Below are 17,587 nucleotides of genomic sequence, written 5' to 3' on the forward strand. Positions count from 1 at the left end.
ACATTCCTATGCTTTTTTAAAAAAAATAAGAGTAGATTTCAGAGCCAGATGAGCTGAATTTTGCTAAGGTTTGTGCCTTTGGGCAACGTAACTTCTCTGCACCTTTGTTTTGCCATCAGTAAAATGGGGATAAAAATACTCTCACAGGTTTGTAAGGAGGATGAAATGACTTGATACATATAAAACAGAATAGTGTCTGGCACATAGTAAATATTACGCAGCAGTCAGTTGTTATTATTGCTATAATACTAGAGGTGAGGGCTGTAGGGAAGATATTTTAGCAAGCTCAATACAAGTAAGCCCATTAGATTAGCACATCCCAGTGCTTGGACCTAACAGCACCATCTAATTAATAGCTTAGGCCATGTATCAACTAGACTTCTTAAGTACTTTTAGCCTCTAAACATCCATAGTATGGAAAAAAACACACTCTGGCTCACCAAATATCAGTTAACTAAGAGATTCCATCAGGAGACCAAGCATGTAGTATGACACAGTAGTCTACCTATGATGACAGAAAATGTTGTGGAAAATTAAGAAATCACTTCAAAGTCCAGGATTTCAGAATTATTAACATTTTCACACACACACAATTCTTGGTGTATGTTGATCTACCACTGCATGTTTTTTCTTTTTTCCTTTTCAGTTTTTTATTTATCAGTCTCTATACAGTAAGGAAGGACTTCATTAGGTTTACCTTTTCTGTGAGAATGTATTTTTACACAGTCTTCCAAAGCAGTACAGAGCTAGTAAACCATAGTTGCCAATATTTTCACCTCTAATATAGGGGCACTGGTATGTGTAAAGTCTACCCCCATGGAGCCCTCCCAGGGGTGGACCTTCCAGTATTTGGTAAATTTAGAATATGAATGAATAGCTGGGTGCTGGTGGCTCATGCATGTAATTCTAGCTACTCAGGAAGCTGAGATCTGAGAAATGAGGCTAGGCAGCCCAGGCAGGAAAAAAAAATTCCATGAGACTCATCTCTAATTAACTAGCAAAAAGTTGCAAATGGAGATGTGGCTCAAGTGGTAGGGTACCAGACTTGAGTGAAGAAGCCAAGCAAGAGCTTGAGGCCCTGAGTTCAAGCCCCAATACACACACACAAACACACATACACGCACGCACACACACATGCACACACATATGTGCGCACACACGTGCACAAACACGCACACACACATGCACACCCTAATGAATAATATTTCAAAGGCCAAAATTGGGATCAATTATCATTCACTTTGAATCTCCTGCTTAAACCTGAAGAATCACACCAAACATAAGATAAACCAGAAGACTTTAAAATTTATTGCCCCCAATCCCCTTCTGACATTCCCAAAAGCTACTGAGGGAGTAGCTAAGAACTCCTTCATAGTATCCATGCATAATTTTACTGAGGCACTGGGGCAGAAGAGCTGTACCTCTCCCACAGGAGAGTTAGAATCTAGAGCCGCTGGAGCTTGCTGGGAATGAGGTCAGGTTTTGTCAGGCCTCATTCAAGACCAGCTGAATCTGTATGTATGTATCCATACACTCGTTAAAGTTTGAGAAGCACCTGTCCAACCTACAGCTCTGAGAAGTCATTGTGAAAGAGAATCAGGATGCTTCCCCTGGAACAATCCTTACACACACACACACACACACACACACACACACACACACACACACACACAGCCATAGTCCCAAACCCCAACCTGAGCAAGTACAAGAAGGAAAGAGACCCTGGATAATACTGGAGGAAAGGATGGAGCCACATGCAGAAGCCAAATCATCTAGCTTTTTTGATTTTCACAAAACTCCCCAAACACCTTAAGACTTGATGCTTTATATCTATGGTACAGTCTTAAGCTATGAGCTTAAAAAATAAACAAAACAGGGCTGGGAATGTGGCCTAGTGGTAAAGTGCTCACCTCGTATACATGAAGCCCTGGGTTCAATTCCTCAGCACCACATATATAGAAAAAATCCGGAAGTGGAGCTGTGGCTTAGAGGTAGAGTACTAGCCTTGAGCAAAAAGAAGCCAGGGACAGTGCTCAGGCCCTGAGTCCATGCCCCAGGACTGGCAACAAAAACAAAACAAACAAAAATAAACAAAACAAACTGACAGTGGAGGAGAGCCTAACACCATGAAGGACACCACTAAGCCGTTGACTTTTACAGAACTAAGCACAGATACTAGGCATCATTCATTCTGAGAGGGATTAAAGAATGTGGTGCTGTCTCTGACTCAGCTGGCAGCTAAGGCAAACTCTTGGTGTTGCTCTCTGAAGGCAGGGTGGGTGGGCCCCCGGTGCACCCCCTCACTCCCACCCTCACGTGGCTGCCAGAGTTTAATGATTCCCACATGACGTCTACTGTAGTGGGCAATCCCCTTATGGCACCAGTGAGCAGCTCCCAGGTCTTCATCTGGCATCTTGGCGAGTGCCTAAGTATCCTTAACACATTTGTAACCTATTTGCATCATTTATTTCATCCTAAAAGCAGCCTTCTCTAAAGATGGAGGAGACCTGCCATCCCCTTTGCATTCGCTGGGGTACTTGATAGCTATGCAGAACTAATTCAATTCTTTGCAGATTCAAAAATATCTGATTGTGTACCGATGTGTAATTTTTTTTTCTAGCTTCTGGTATTCCCAATGCAATCTTTCCAACAGAGAATCAATAGTCGACATTCTCCAAGTGTTCGCAGACAAGCAACTCCCAAACCTAGATAAATATCTAGGAAAAAGCAAAAGCCCGGCCAACTTCAGTCACCTGAGTTTGGATGCAAAGGCACGCCAGCAGAGAGCGGCCCTGGGCTGAAAACTGTGGTGAAACAATTATACTTTTGCTCCTGACGAAATTACAGAAACTATTTTCTGTTTTACAACATCATACACAGAAAACATTTTCTCATGTCTCATCCATGGCTTGAGGCAGTTTTTTGTGGGTGTTTTTTTTTCCCTCTGCATCAGAAGGAAATTGATTAATGTGAATGTTTTAGCTGTGGTTGTTGTTTGTGTATAAACTTTTGTTAAAACAAGTACGGCAGAAGAAATGACCTTTATGTAGACACCTATTAAGGCACTAAAAGGCCTGGCTACATTCATCTGGGCTGCGTACACATAACCAAGACACACAATAAGCGGATCAGCAGCTGCAGGGGTTGAATTGAATTCTTCAACAATAGAAAAGTTTTTCAGACCCAAATACCAGCAATCAAAGAGAATTTTTGCAGATAATCCAAGAGAAAGAAAAAAAAAAAACAACAAAAAACTGCTAGCCAACTCTGCACTTAGTTAGCATAAGGTTGCCATCTGAAACTTGTCAGCTTAAGAGCCGTCCGTATCGCCATTCTTTAGCCCAACGCAGTATTCAAAACTGTTTCCCCCCAAATAATCCCAGATGGCAAGCCACAAAATTTCAATTCATTTTAAAAAGCTTTCTTTGCTGTTATTATGTGATTGAAAGTGCAAAAGCAAGTTGCCATTCTCAGGGCACTATTTGCATTGGCTATTATCTCCTAAAATCCCCTTTAAACAGCTACATTGTCAGCCCATAGGCCTCATTTAGAACTACAAAAAGGCCCAGATTAATTCGATCAAAGAAAGAGCCAAGTACAAAATGCACTTTTCAAACTGTATCAGAGTAGGTTCGCTTTACGGATGGCTTCGAAGCAAGAACTGGGGTTGGTGGGGGGGGAGGGAGGAGGAGGCCTGAAATAAAGGTTAGTTACCAAGTAAAATAACTCCCTTTAGCTCCCAATTGGATTTATCTGAGTATCTACAAGGCAAAAGGATCTCCAATTAAAAATTCTGGGAGGGAAATATATTTAAATATAAATGCTGAAACAGACACCCACAAATTGCAGTCACACTGCAGGGGTCACTTGTTTAGTAAGAGGCAATTGGCAAGTCACATGCACTGAATTAAGCCACACTACTTTACACCCATAAAAATTTACATCTGACTTTTTTTCACCCCCATCCCAGAGGAAATGTTTGACTGTTACCTCTAGAAAGAAAAAGAAAAGAGGGGAAAAAAAGTGCTGAAAGACAAAGGAAAACAGTGATGACAGCATTTCTTTCCCTAATTAAAAATAGGAGGAAGAAGAAGATCCAGAAGCAGGTGAATTCCAGGAGAGAGAGCCAATAGGCAGTCAGTCTGAGCCCTCTATCCACTAGCCTCAAGGTCTGTCGGTTTAAGTCTCACCTGGGGCTCTGGAAGTGGGGTGAGCCAGGCTGGAGTTAGGGATGCTCCATGCGTTTTCTAGGCAGATTTAGCAGTGTCGTCCCCACTGGAAAAGGCCCAGAGGTGCGCTGTGGCTGGCAGGCTCCCCTGCTCTCGGCCCGGAGCCGTTCTTTTCAGCAGCTGCTTTGTGCACAGAGAACATTTTACTGAGGAGGGAAGGGCTGCACAAAGGTAGGCTGTGTGCAATGCGATTGCCTCTTGAGGGACCCAGCGGGGCCAGGAGCGCAGAAAACACTGCAGCTGCAGCAAATGAGTCATCTGCAGCAGAGCAGCCCAAGACGATTCCAGACGGTTATTTAGGATCAATCTTTCACTCCAGGAAAGATGAAACTCAAAGACCCAGGCTGTCTGTGGTTCAAAACTATGCTGGAGACAAAAGACAGCTCTTGTCATATTGTATATTAAGGTTTTGTTATTGTTGTTGTTTATTTTTTTTTAGTCATGCTTAGTGGGGCACCAGTGTGCTCAGCCTGTAATCTTAGCTACTCAGGAGGCTGAGATCTGAGGATCGCAGTTCAAAGTTAGCCCAGGCAGGAAAGTCCATGAAACCCTTAACTCCAATTAATCACCAAAATGTTGGGATCAGAGCTGTGACTCAAGGGTAGAGCACTAACCTTGAACAAAAAACCTCAGGGTCAGAGCCCAGGCGCTAAGTTCAAGACCCAGGCAGGACAGGCAAAAGGAAGGAAGGAAAGAAGGAAGGAAGGCAGGAAGGGAAAGAAGGAGGGAAGCAAGGAAAGAAAGAAGACAGGAAGAAAGACAGTCAAGAAAGCAAGCAAGGAAGGGAGGAAGGAAGACCGGGAGGAAGGAAGGCAGGCAGGAAGGCAGGAAGGAAGGAAGGAAGGAAGGAAGGAAGGAAGGAAGGAAGGAAGGAAGGAAGGAAGGAAGGAAGGAAGGTCATGCTTACATAGAGGCTGAGCTAGAAGTATAAGGTCTCCACCCCCACTCCAGACAGACCATTTGAGAAGCACTGTCCTGGAGAAGGGACCAGAGGCAGGCATGTGCACAATGCACACATTACAGCACCAGACAAAGGCAATGACAAGTGCTGTCAATTTAACAACTGGGTTTAATAGAGCTCAGATACTGTGTTTTAGCTAGGATTTGGTGTGGTTTCCTATGCTCAAAAGCTTCAAAACCGCCATGCACAGGTGGCTCACACCTGTAATCTTAGCTGCTTGGGAGGTTAAAATCTGAGGACCAATTGGTGTTCTAGGGGCAGGAAAGTCCATGAGACTCATCCCCAATTAACCACCAAAAACCTGAACATGGCACTGTGGCTCACTGTAGCATGCTAGCCTTGAGTAAAAAAGCTAAGGGACAGGGCAAGTTCAAGCCCCCACACACACATAGAAAGAAAAAAAGGGTTCAAAACCACAGTAACATATGAATAGAATCAATGGAACCATACTTTTATGTTTTCACCATAATAAACTAAAATCTTCCGATTAAAAATTGAAATGACAAGTAAACAATGATTCAAACAAGCCAGAAATTCCTCTCTTACATCCTCTTACATCAGAATGACAAATTGATCAAGATACATTGTACTCACAAACTGACATGTTGAATCAAAACCTCTATAAACAACTACTTAAGGATAATTTTAAAATAAACTAATAAAACATAAAAATAAATACAGTAATTTTTTAAATACAGTAAAATTTAAAAATAGGAAGAAGAAACAATCTAGAAGTCTTTCTATGGCTTGTATGGCTTCATTAAGTAACCACAGATCTAAGTACTATCTGTCTCACACTCCACCTTCCTAGTGTCAATCAAACCCTTGTTGTCATGGCCCAAGAGGGCTGCTAGAGCTTTAACATTGCATCTATATCCCAGGCAGCAGAACACAGCAAAAGGAAGAGACAGAGTGCTTTGCACAAAAATCATATATATTTCCATTTACTCTCTCATGTCTATTTGTTACATGCTGATGCATATGCAAAGGGAAATGGCAAATGTCTTTTAGCTTGAAGGCGCAGCAGACTGCCCACTTAAGTACTGAGATGTCCGTAATACTGAGAGAAGTAGGGAGTGGGGGCAAATACTGGCAGATGATCAGCAGATTCTATCACATACTATAAAATTATACCTGCTCTTATTCAATCCTAAGATGAAGAACTTGCTTGTGTAATAATTTCTAGGTATTGCTGGGGCACACAGATTCAGCTTTCTCTTCGAAAACAAGAATTCACTTTTTTTTTCCATCAGATTTTAAAAGGGGAAGGGAACAAAAATACCCTTCACTTAGACCTTCTATGCTATACACTGTGTCTTTGAATCTGTCAGTTCATTGATGATTTGTCCTAAGGTGTGGTGGGAAGTGTAGCTTTCCAGAATCGGAGTGGGGGCAGGGCTGAATCCACACAATAAAAAGATAACTTACTAGCAAATTACTATGCAGAGAATAAGGAGAAAGATCTGGCAGTCCTGGGGCTTGAACTCAAAGCCTGGGCGCCGTTCCTGATCTTCTTTTGCTCAAAGCTAGTGTTTTACCACTTAAGCCACAGCACCACTTCTGGCTTTTTCTGAGTAATTTATTGGAAATAAGAGTCTGACAGGCTTTTCTGCCCAGGCTGGCTTTGAACCATGATCCTCAGATCTCAGACTCCTGGGTAGCTAGAATTACAGTGCCTGGCTTTTTTTTTAAAAAAACATACTTCATTGCTTTCCTTTGAGTAACTCTGGTCAAGACTTTAAACAGGCTTTCTGATTTCCCTGATCTTCTGAAAGACCAATGTACACAGCCTTTTTGGTCACTGGGGACTGGCTTTCCAGTAACTCATGGGTGTATTAAATCCCCAGCTTCTCAAAGACATCATAGTTAGTAGAATGGAGGGTTTTAAGCATGTTTCCTCTGGTTGGTGCTCATCAGTATATAGTGCATGGACCCCATTCTCCTGGTGTTTCTGCACGTGTGTTCTTTGTAGTTGCAAACGTTGATGGTCAAAACAATAATTCAAGCTTCCAAGGATCTGATGTCCTCAGGATTTTCCATAACCATGTTCACCAACTAGTCTTGATTTCTAGCTTCTGTTTTCAGTTGGCCAATTCTATCATCATCTATCTCCTCAACTCCAGGAGTGTTCTGTACTGGTCTCTGGATGGCATAAAGGAGAAGACTTTGATGCTGCAGGCCCCATAGGACCAAGGAAAGCCTGGTGCTCTCTCTGCCTGACAGCCAAAATACTGGGGTCTGGACTCATTGCCTAGGTGCAAATTGAACTCAGCACCCTCCATGTGGCCCTAAGCATGGTTACTTCTGACCTCCATGGAACCCACATTGCAGCCTCCATCCCTTTCACTGTTACTCGTTAACACAAGGGCCACCATGTTGGCTCAGGATGGACCAATTCAGTGTGTCTCTTCTAAATGAACTAATTCCAGTCATGAAGGCCATACTCTCATGACTTAATTACTTCCCCAAGACCCTTCTTCCTAACACTAACCACCCTGGAGGTCAGCATTTCAAAACACATATGAGTTTGGAAAGGTACACAAGAAGAGAAGTGGACACTTCAGTGATGAATGGTCCTCTGCATCTTGAGGCCAGAGGCAATGCTTGTTTCCGTTTGTATCAAACATCCAGCCCATACCTGCACACACTGAAGAGTCCCAGCAAATGAGGAATCATTCGCTAAGCAGAAATTGTAAAAATCCCCTTAAATCTCTCTTATGAACTTCAATTACCTGTCTAGATGCACTCCTATCCCAAAAGAATTAGTTCATGCAGCATTTATTCCTAGAATCCCTCCTGCTGAGGAAAACATTAGAACTTCCTGAAATTCAATTCTGATCCATCGCCCACAATGGAAAGACCTGCTCCAACAATGTGGGCACCAGGCCTGTAGTGGAAGAAACACTTACTTTTACTTTTGTGCTACAGTACAATTGTATGTATGCAAATTCTGTCCTTAACCTGCCCTTTTCCAAGGCAGTAATAACAAATGTTGTTATGGAATTACATTTTTAGATGATTAGGTTATATAGCAGACTAATCACTTTTGCTTTTATGAAGAGAGAAGTCTACCACACTGCTAGTGTTGTGATTGGAGATTGTCAACTAAATAATGTAAGCTGGGCTGTTTATGTAAGTCCCTAATTACTGCCAGGATTTGAACAGAGAGGTAGAATTAATGGTCTCTTCTGTCATCTCTTTTGCAATGTGATGGCTTTGGTGAGCATCGTTCTTCTAATTAAAGTAACTAATGCACTCTGTTAAGGAAAAAATGGATAACTAAATAATGATGAGTCAAAACCTAATTAACCTGAGTGCCAGAAATGAGGCTAAGCTGCTCAGGGCACAGTTATAATCATTAGTGGATGTCTCTGCAAATACGTTGTGCACTGGGGGAAGCGGAGTGCTGGTGGTTCATGCCCATAATCCTAACTACTCAGGAGGCCAAATTCTGAGAATTGAGTTCAAAGCCAGCCTGGGCAGAAAAGTCCATGAGACTCTTACCTCTATTTAACCACCAGAAAAATGGAAGTGGTGCTGTGTCCCAAAGTGGTAGACCCTTGAGCACAAAGCTGAAGGACAGCACCCAGACCCTGAGTTCAAGCCCCAAGACTGACCAAAAAAAGACTTCAATGCTTTGGAAACAAGGATATATGCCCTTGTTGCCAAGGTATGCCTCCTCTACCCCAGAAGGCTGGAAGAACAGGAACTACATTCTTATCCTTCTGCCTCTACCACAAAGCCCAGTATGGTGCCACGCCCCAAACAGAAATGATTTGAATCCTTCTGGAGGGATGTACCAATGTGTGGGCTCGAATAAATCTCAAGAACATCCAGGAGAGTCGCCAGCTTTCTCCCCGTCCAGCACTGAGAATTTCCTTTCTCCAGCACCAGTCACTGAGCTTCATTACAGAAAACTAAGAGTTGCTGGTGACATTTATTTGGAGAAACACTAGGTGTTGCTGGTTTCCCATGAAAAGAAATCACTAGGATTCGTTCAGTAGTACTTGAAGTGAACTGGAAGAATTTTGCTCCTTGATTTTTTTGCTTTTGCCAAAGTTCTTCCCAGACAGATAATTTTACAAATATATACTATTGTAGGCACAATGATAACCCCCAACTTCATATACACAAACATCAGTGTCCTAAACCCACAAAACCTGTTATGGTATGAGTCAAGGGGAAGTGGAAGTTGTTAATTGGCTGACTTTAAAATAGGGAAAAGTGGATGTGGTGACGTAAACCTGTCGCCCTAGCTACTTGGGAGACTGAGGCAGGGAAATTGCTTTTGTCCCCTAAGGTTAATGACAAGGGTCCCTAGCAGTGGCAGGCAGAGACAGAAGAGAGGCGAAGATGTGAATATGGAATAAGCCCACAGAGAGAGAGAGAGAGAGAGAGAGAGAGAGAGAGAGAGAGAGAGAGAGAGAGAGAGAGAGAGATGTCAGTGTTCAAGATGAAAGAAGGAAAGAGAATGCAGGAGCCTTCTGGATGCTGCAGAGCCTGCAGAATAGACCATAACCCTGCCAACACCTTTATTTTTAGCCTGGTAAGATTTGTTCACATTCTAACCTCCAGGATGTATCATAATAAATGTACATGGTTTTAAGGTCACTAAGTTTGTATTAATTTATTATGACAGCAATAAAAATTTATATATGTACATATGTATACATGTGAGTAATGTTTACACATACAACACTCCATTCTGGAAGTCTGAACACACTTCTCAGGCAGACAGTGAGGTGCAGCTGGGATTGGGTGATCATGTGCCCACACGCCCTTCATTTATCAATGGGCTATAGGACCTAATAGGTTTGATGACCTGCATTAGTGCATTTTTGTAATACTTTATATTTTCCAGGGACCTTCAACATGTATTTGATTTAATCATCACAATAATTCTGAGAAGAATTTCTTCCCTTTGTGACAGATTAAAAAACAAGGAAAAACAAGACAAAAAAGGGGCTTGGAATGTGGCTTAGTGGAAGAGTGCTTGCCTAGCAGGCATGAAGCCCTGGGTTCGATTCCTCAGTATTAAATAAACAGAAAAACTGGAAGTGGTGCTGTGGTAGAGAGAGCGCTAGCCTTGAGCACAGAGAGGCTCAGGGACAGAGCTTAGGCCCTTAGTTCAAGCCCCAGGACCAGCAAAAAATGAGTCACAAGGATGGGCAAGAACAGAAGTGGCACCTTGTTTACATCTCTTTCGGGAGCTGTTCTACCACCACCACCCCCTACCCCACCCCTGTTACATCTCATCCTTCCAAAAACTGGGGCTCTGGAGTCCTAGAAGCAAAAAGCCCACTTTCCTGAGGATGGCTGTACTTTCACTGGCATGGTGCCATGTGTCAGCACTTCTAGAAAGAGTTCCCAGAACACACATTAATGGCAGGTTTCTACCATCAGCCTTCTGCTTTTGTGTGTCTCGAAAAAGTCAGGTGTGTGCCAATCAGTACCATGGGTTTTTGGGGTTTTTTTGGTTTTGTTTTGTTTTTTTTTTTGGCCAGTCCTGGGCCTCGGACTCAGGGCCTGAGCACTGTCCCTGGCTTCTTCTTGCTCAAGGCTAGCACTCTGCCACTTGAGCCACAGCACCACTTCTGGCCGTTTTCTGTATATGTGGTGCTGGGGAATCGAACCCAGGGCCTCATGTATACAAGGCAAGCAACTCTTGCCACTAGGCCATATCCCCAGCCCCAGTACCATGGGTTTTGCACCAATTGTTCCTTCTATATGGACTGTTGTTTTTGAAAATCTTTAAATGGTTGCTTATCATCAAATATTTATAGTTTAGCCTACGTGTCATCTTCTCAAAATTATATTGCACTACGATTAAACACACACACACACACACACACACACACACACACACACACAGAGCCAGAAATTGGGGAGGGAAGAGTGAGAGATGCAGCTGTGAATGGAGCAGGACTGGCCCAAGGTAGTGAACAGTGGTCAGTGCTAGGTGATGGGATGGATGCATGGGGCTCCTTAGACCTCACGCTTTACCTTTAGTATGTCTGCAGTTTTCTACAGTGAAGGAGCTTTGGTTTCTTTCAGTGGCCTGTCTCCCCCTAAGATAGTCTTTGAACATCCTGCTGTTTCACCTGCCTGAGGCTCATTAGGCAAGTATGCGGCCTCCCCTCTGCTTCCAACACCCTTCTCCCCTCCCCTCTGCTCCCAGGCCAGCTTACTGCCCTTTGGTACACATTCCTTCCCTAGGGAAACCTTTCCTGACTTACTTATATTCCAAATTATATTAGTCACAATTCACAACCTGAACTTTTTAATTTTTAAGTTCAGGTAACTACAGAGTCCAGAGTTAGTGTCAGGTTTGATCCAGGCCTCAGAAAGTACTTAGACTTATCTCTCCATCTCTTTGTTTACCTCCCAGTTATCTCCATCCTCAGAAAAGCTTGTGTTTCGTGGTGACAAGATGGCTGCAGCAGCTCCAAATACCTCCCTTTAAACCTAATGGGGGGGCAGAATGTGGCTTAGTGGTAGAGTGCTTGCCTAGCATGCATGAAGCCCTGGGTTTGATTCCTCAGCACCACATAAACAGAAAAGGCTGGAAGTCGGGCTGTGGCTCAAATGGTAGAGTATTAGCCTTGAGCAAAAGGAAGCCAGGGACAGTGCTCAGACCCTGAGTCTACACCCCAGGACTGGCAAAAACAAAACAAAAAAATAACTAACAGGAAGAATGGATTTGCTTCTTCAAAAATATTGTGAAACAGTCCCAGAGTTTAGGCTTATTGGTTTGGATTACTTCACTCTTCCAGATATATTCCTATTTTAGAGCCATTCATTGGTCACTATTCTATGCCTACTGCCCAGATTCTTGGGCAGGACAGATATCCAGTTAATTTTTCTCAATAACTATGTTACTGAAAAGATAAAACAGCAGGGTACTTTTTTTTTTAAAAAAAAGCTTTTTAGAAAAGTTTCTCTTTGCCAGGCACTGATGGCTCATACCTGTCATCCTAGCTACTCAGAACACAGATCTAAGGATTGCAGTTCAAAGCGAGCCCACACAGGAAAGTCTGTGAGACTCTTACCTCCAATTAACCACACACACAAAAAAAATGCTAGAGGTAGAGCTGTTGCACAAACTCAGGGACAGCACTCAGGTCCTGAGTTCAAGCCCGAGGACTCACACAAAAGAAAAAAAAGGGGAAAATTTCTCTTTAACTAAGCCAGACAAATGAGCACTCAACCATCCCACAGGCCCTGCATTATCCTCCCATGGAATATTCTGGTGTGTTGTCCACTAGTACCTGTCACTACCTGAAATTGTTGCCTGTGCAATACATCAGAGCCATGACAGCCATTTGGCTCTGTCTTATCACTTTATGTATCACCAACATCTATAACAAATGTTTGCCCTCAATGAATGAACAAAGGCTCCAAAATTTATATCGATGGCTTTGACCTCTCCGCGGAGCTCCACATTGATCACAAGCCTGCTTTCTAGGCAGCTTCACTTGCAGGGTTCCTCTTCAACACATCCAAACTCAAGACACCCAGAATCCCAAAAGATGCTCTTCCTTCTTTTGCCCCTTAGTTTAATGGAAATAAAAGTTAACGAGATTCAAACTGCTTTCTCCCTGGGCTTCTCTGATACTCTCGGCCTAGTTTTCTGCTCCTTTTCTGGTTGTTCCTGTCCATGTGTTCTTCTCAATTCCTAATTTTTACCTGCTAATGAAAGATTTAATAAAACACCAAAGAACTCCATCCCAGAGTTCAAAAAAACAACATCAGGATCTTGTTACGTAAACCAGGTTGTCTTCAAACCCAAGGTCCTCCTATCTCTGCTTCCTGAGCACTATGATGACAGCCATATCCTACCATGCCTACATCCTATGGTTCTTGCCCTGGAAGGAAGAAAACACAAACATGGAATGGGAGATGGTAAAAAAAAACTCTGAAGAACTAGATTCAAATCATACAGATTGAAGTCAGTCCATTCATTTGATTCTTTTTTTTTTTTCTTTCTTTATTTCAGGCTTGGGGATCACATCTGCTAGGCAAGAACTCTATCACTAAGCTACATTTCCAGCCTTAAATTCTTGATTTCTAAAATGTGAACGAGTATGTATATAACTTCATGGGCACACATGGACATACATGTGTGTTTATAATACATACATGCATTTCCTAGTTCTGACTGCTGTAAGGACCTAGGGAAAAAAAAGACAAGCCAGGAGCAGTGAGCTCTTACTGGGCTCATACATTGGTTTCTATACCAGTCACCACTGAAATGAAACAGAATCCCTAGATAAATAGCTTAGCTTAGGCTGAAGCAAAAACAAAAGGGGGGAGGATAGAATGAACTAGAAACATGTTTTCGGCAATAATTAAGAAAAGCTGTAAAGTGATGAAGGTATATAACAATAACACAGGAGTGTGAAGGGATTTGAACTCTCCAAAATGGGAGAAGTGTGAGCATTAAAATAAGTAAAACCATGAATTATAAGCAAGTAAAAGATAGGAATCCATAAGTCTACACTTGTATAAATGGATAAATAAATGAACAAACAGGTGGTGAAAGAGACAAAAATCAGAATTTTGTGTGTGTGTGCACCACTACTAGGGCTTGAAACGAGGACCTGGGTGCCGTCCTTGAGCTTTTGTTGCTCAAGGCTAGCTTTCTGCCACATCAACTACAGCTCTACATTGAGTTTTTGTGGTGAACTGAATATTAGAGTCCCATGATTTTCTTTCCCAGACTGTCTTTGAACTGAGATCCTTATATCTCAGCCTCCTAGGTAGCTAGCATGACAGGTATGAACCACCAGACTAGGCTCAGAATTTTTTAATTGTCAAGGTGATGTAGAGAGGGGTTCACTTACATATGTTAGGTACTGAGTACATTTCTTGTCCAACTTGTTAGCCCTTCCCTCATTTTTCCCACCTTCCCTCCTCCCTAGCTCCCCCTTCCCCAAGTTGTACAGTTAGTTTACAACATATTGTATTGCTGTTTCATTGGTTCATCTTTTACCCTTTGTCTCACCATTTTAGTGTTCCCCTTCCCTTCCCTAAGTCAGACAAACATATATACAATACCCAGGGTACCAGAATCAAATACAGTGATAACAGGGGCTAAATCATAGGGAAGATGAACAGAAGACAAAAGAAATAATTACGCATAGTACGTTAAAAATAACATCAATGATAAACTACCTGTTTCCATATTTTGGAGTTCATCTCTCTTAGCATCATCTTATGTGTTCGTATGAACATAGCTATTGAGATATTGTGATATTCTGCTAGGACTATCCTAGACACTTACTAATTATTACCAATGAGGGAAACCATACAGTCTGTGTTTCTTTAGGTCTGGCTTACTGATTTTTTTCCAAGTCTTTCCATTTCCTTGTGAGTGGGGCAATGTCATTTTTTTTTTCTGATAGAAGCATAGAATTCCATTGTGGGTATATATACCACGATTTCTTGAACCATTCATCTACTGAGGAACATCTGGATTGGTTCCATATTTTAGCTAGGGTAAATAATGCTACAATGAACATAGTTGTGTAGGCAGCTCTCAGAATTAATTTTGATCCCACTTAGACTGGACAAGGCCCTGGCTTCTACTCCAAGCCCCACCAATAATAATAATAATAATAATAATAATAATAATAATAATAATAATAAAATTGAATCTTTAAAGAATACAGGTCATGATGTCAATCTGTACTTTACTCTCCAATGGCTCAGAAAAATATGTGTGTGTGTGCAGAGAGAGCACTAGAAAAAGGCTAAAGCAAATGGAACAAAACCTCATCTAATAGGTGAGTCTGGGTAAAGGATGTGTTTTCCTTACTATTCTTGAACCTTTTCAATGACTATGAAATTATTTCCCCAAAGATTTTCCTTCGTGGGACAGGTGCCTTCCTTGACCCGCTTCTGTGCACACTCTGCGTGCCACCCACACCTCACCTATGGCACACTACTGGCTCCCTGATCTCTTCCTCTCCTCTCCACAGTGTGCTGCAGTTCCCCAAACTACTTCCATCTCATTCCAGACGCCTCCACCCACATGTGCTCTACACTTAGTGGGCTCTGTCCACAAGTCAGCTTTTCTTCTCTGAAATGGGCACCGCCCCTCCCTGCTGCTGAGATTGGAGCTCACGAGTCACACTCCCTTTGCCACAATCTGGGGAACAAGCAAGCACAGCACCTGGTGGCTTCCAGCCTACATGTTCCTGTTAGAGCCACACAAGACAATGAAAGCCTTGCTCATCACCCACACATCTCTGTTCCTAATTCTAAATTCTGTTGGAACCTCAATTTCCTCTGGCACCCGAGTTGCAAGAGGAGCATTGTTTTTAGCAAACAGGTTACTGCAGCTCAGGAAGCTGAATCAAGGAAAGTGGAGCCAACGTTGGATGAGCTAATAGGCCAGGATCTGCTACACATGCCCTACTCTTCTCAGTGCCACTATTCATCCAAGAAGCTAGGACCAACTGGTCCTAGTCTTTCAAAGCTAGGTTCAAATGTTGTCTTCACCTTAGTTCCCTGATTCCTTGCAGGTTGAGTTCAGTGTCCCAGACCGATCTCCCTTGTTCTCTGCCATTCTAGTGTTGTAACCCAGTCGACGAGAATACAAAGGATTAGTTAATAAGCCAAATTATAGGAGTCTTTGGTGAGCGGGGGGTGGTCTTGGGGCTTGAACTCAGGGCCTGGGTGCTCACCATGAGCTCTTTTGCTCAAGGCTAGCACTCTACCACTTTGAGCCACAGCTCTACTTCTGGTTTTTGAGAGGTTATTTGGAGATAAGAGTCTCACAAGAACTTTTCTGCTCAGGCTGGCTTCGAAGTGTGATCCTCAGATCTCAGCCTCCTGAGAAGCTGGGATGACATTGCAAAGACTGGCAACTGTACAGGGGCATAGGCTTCCCAAACCATGCAGCACAGAGAGCTCAGAGTTAGTCTTTTAAAGAACATCCTTTAGGGCAAGCAATGTATAGGGCTTTTTTGTTTTGTGAAGCATATACAGAAGCAAAACTGACTTTTAGGAATACTGAGCTGCTGGAACATTTTGGGAAAGTTTTTGCAGAACCTGCTTGAGCCACCAATAGTTCTGGGGTCAGGGGCCTTTTCCCTTGGAGGACAAAATGGCATCACTTCTGTCAGGCTTTAGGCTTAAGGACATAACCTACTTCACTAGCACACCATATTGAATTATAGTCATTACTTTTGACCTATGTCCTGAGGTTATCCTTGATAAGATGCATTTCTAGTTCCTAGGATGAAGTAGGAAGGAGTTGCCTCTGATTTGTTTTGGTAGGCAGATACAACCTAAATGTTCTAGACTTCACCTATAGTTAGCCTAAAATTTTGGCCCACAAACCCTAGTACCCATAGATGAGCGTATCTGAGTAAGTTATCCTTATGTGGCTGAGTTAATAACACCATTTTCCCATCTCTCCCCTAAAGAAAGATCTCTTCCCTTTGGGAGGGGAGCAAGGAAGTAGTTGTACTGGGGTTTGAGCTAAAGGCCTTTCACTTGCTAGGCAAGTACTTTACCACTTGAACTATTCCCATAGCCCTTTTCTATGTTTTTCAGATTTTTGTCCAAGCTGTTCTAGACCACATTCCTCCTACCTGTATAGCTTCCTGTATAGCTAGGGCTGCTGATATCAACCACTACACTCACCTTCTGGTTAAGATTGGCACCTCACTAACTTCCCCCTATGCCAGCATCTCTACCTGCAGAGCAGGCTCTTCCTTCTTGTATCTCCGTAAGCAGCCCAGGAGTCATGGCGGAAGAGTCATTTGTCCACAGAACTGCTGCCTGCAGCCCTGTGCCCTCCCCTTGGGTCCAACCTGGATCTGATTGGATCTGGTGGCCCAAGCCCATAGTTCACAAACCCATCATTCCTACAAGGCCCCATGCAGCTGCCATTCAGTCATGATAGTCTCTGCTTCCCTCTTAGGAATCCATCCTGTGTAGGTCTTGATTTCTTCTGCTGTTGGAGGGACATGACCAAATAAGTTCTCATATCCCTTTTAGGCCTAACATCCTGTGATTCTATAACATTACCTTCTCTCAATATCAGGTCTAAATGGGCTTGTTCAGTCCGGGCCATTAGTCTGTGCTTTTTCCTGTGTGGGATGCATTTTCCCATGAAGGCCACTCAGCGAAGGCTTAACCATCACTCATGGCCAGAATCAGATCCTGAGACCTTTTTTCATCACCTTGGGTAGTTCCTGCCTCCTTGTCCTCTTATGGTGCACTGGTCATATCTCTTTCAATCGACAGAGTTTGGAAGCAAGATGGAGAAAGATGACTGAGTATAACGGTAGATGTGTTTTAACACCTCTGTGTTTCATATACTGTGCTAGCTCTTTATGTACTTAGCTTTTCTTTAATCTGAGGACATAATGAGGAAACAATTACT

The 17,587-nt window shown here is 42.8% G+C and overlaps 1 protein-coding gene across 1 annotated transcript in view; it reads right to left on the minus strand.

Annotated features, from left to right (window-relative positions):
* Window positions 1-17,587, minus strand: part of Znf800 (zinc finger protein 800) — a 148,413-nt gene that overhangs the window by 116,688 nt on the left and 14,138 nt on the right. The window lies entirely within an intron of this gene.

The sequence above is a fragment of the Perognathus longimembris genome, chromosome 2 (genome assembly GCF_023159225.1).
Source record: "Perognathus longimembris pacificus isolate PPM17 chromosome 2, ASM2315922v1, whole genome shotgun sequence".
Classification (NCBI taxonomy): domain Eukaryota; kingdom Metazoa; phylum Chordata; class Mammalia; order Rodentia; family Heteromyidae; genus Perognathus; species Perognathus longimembris.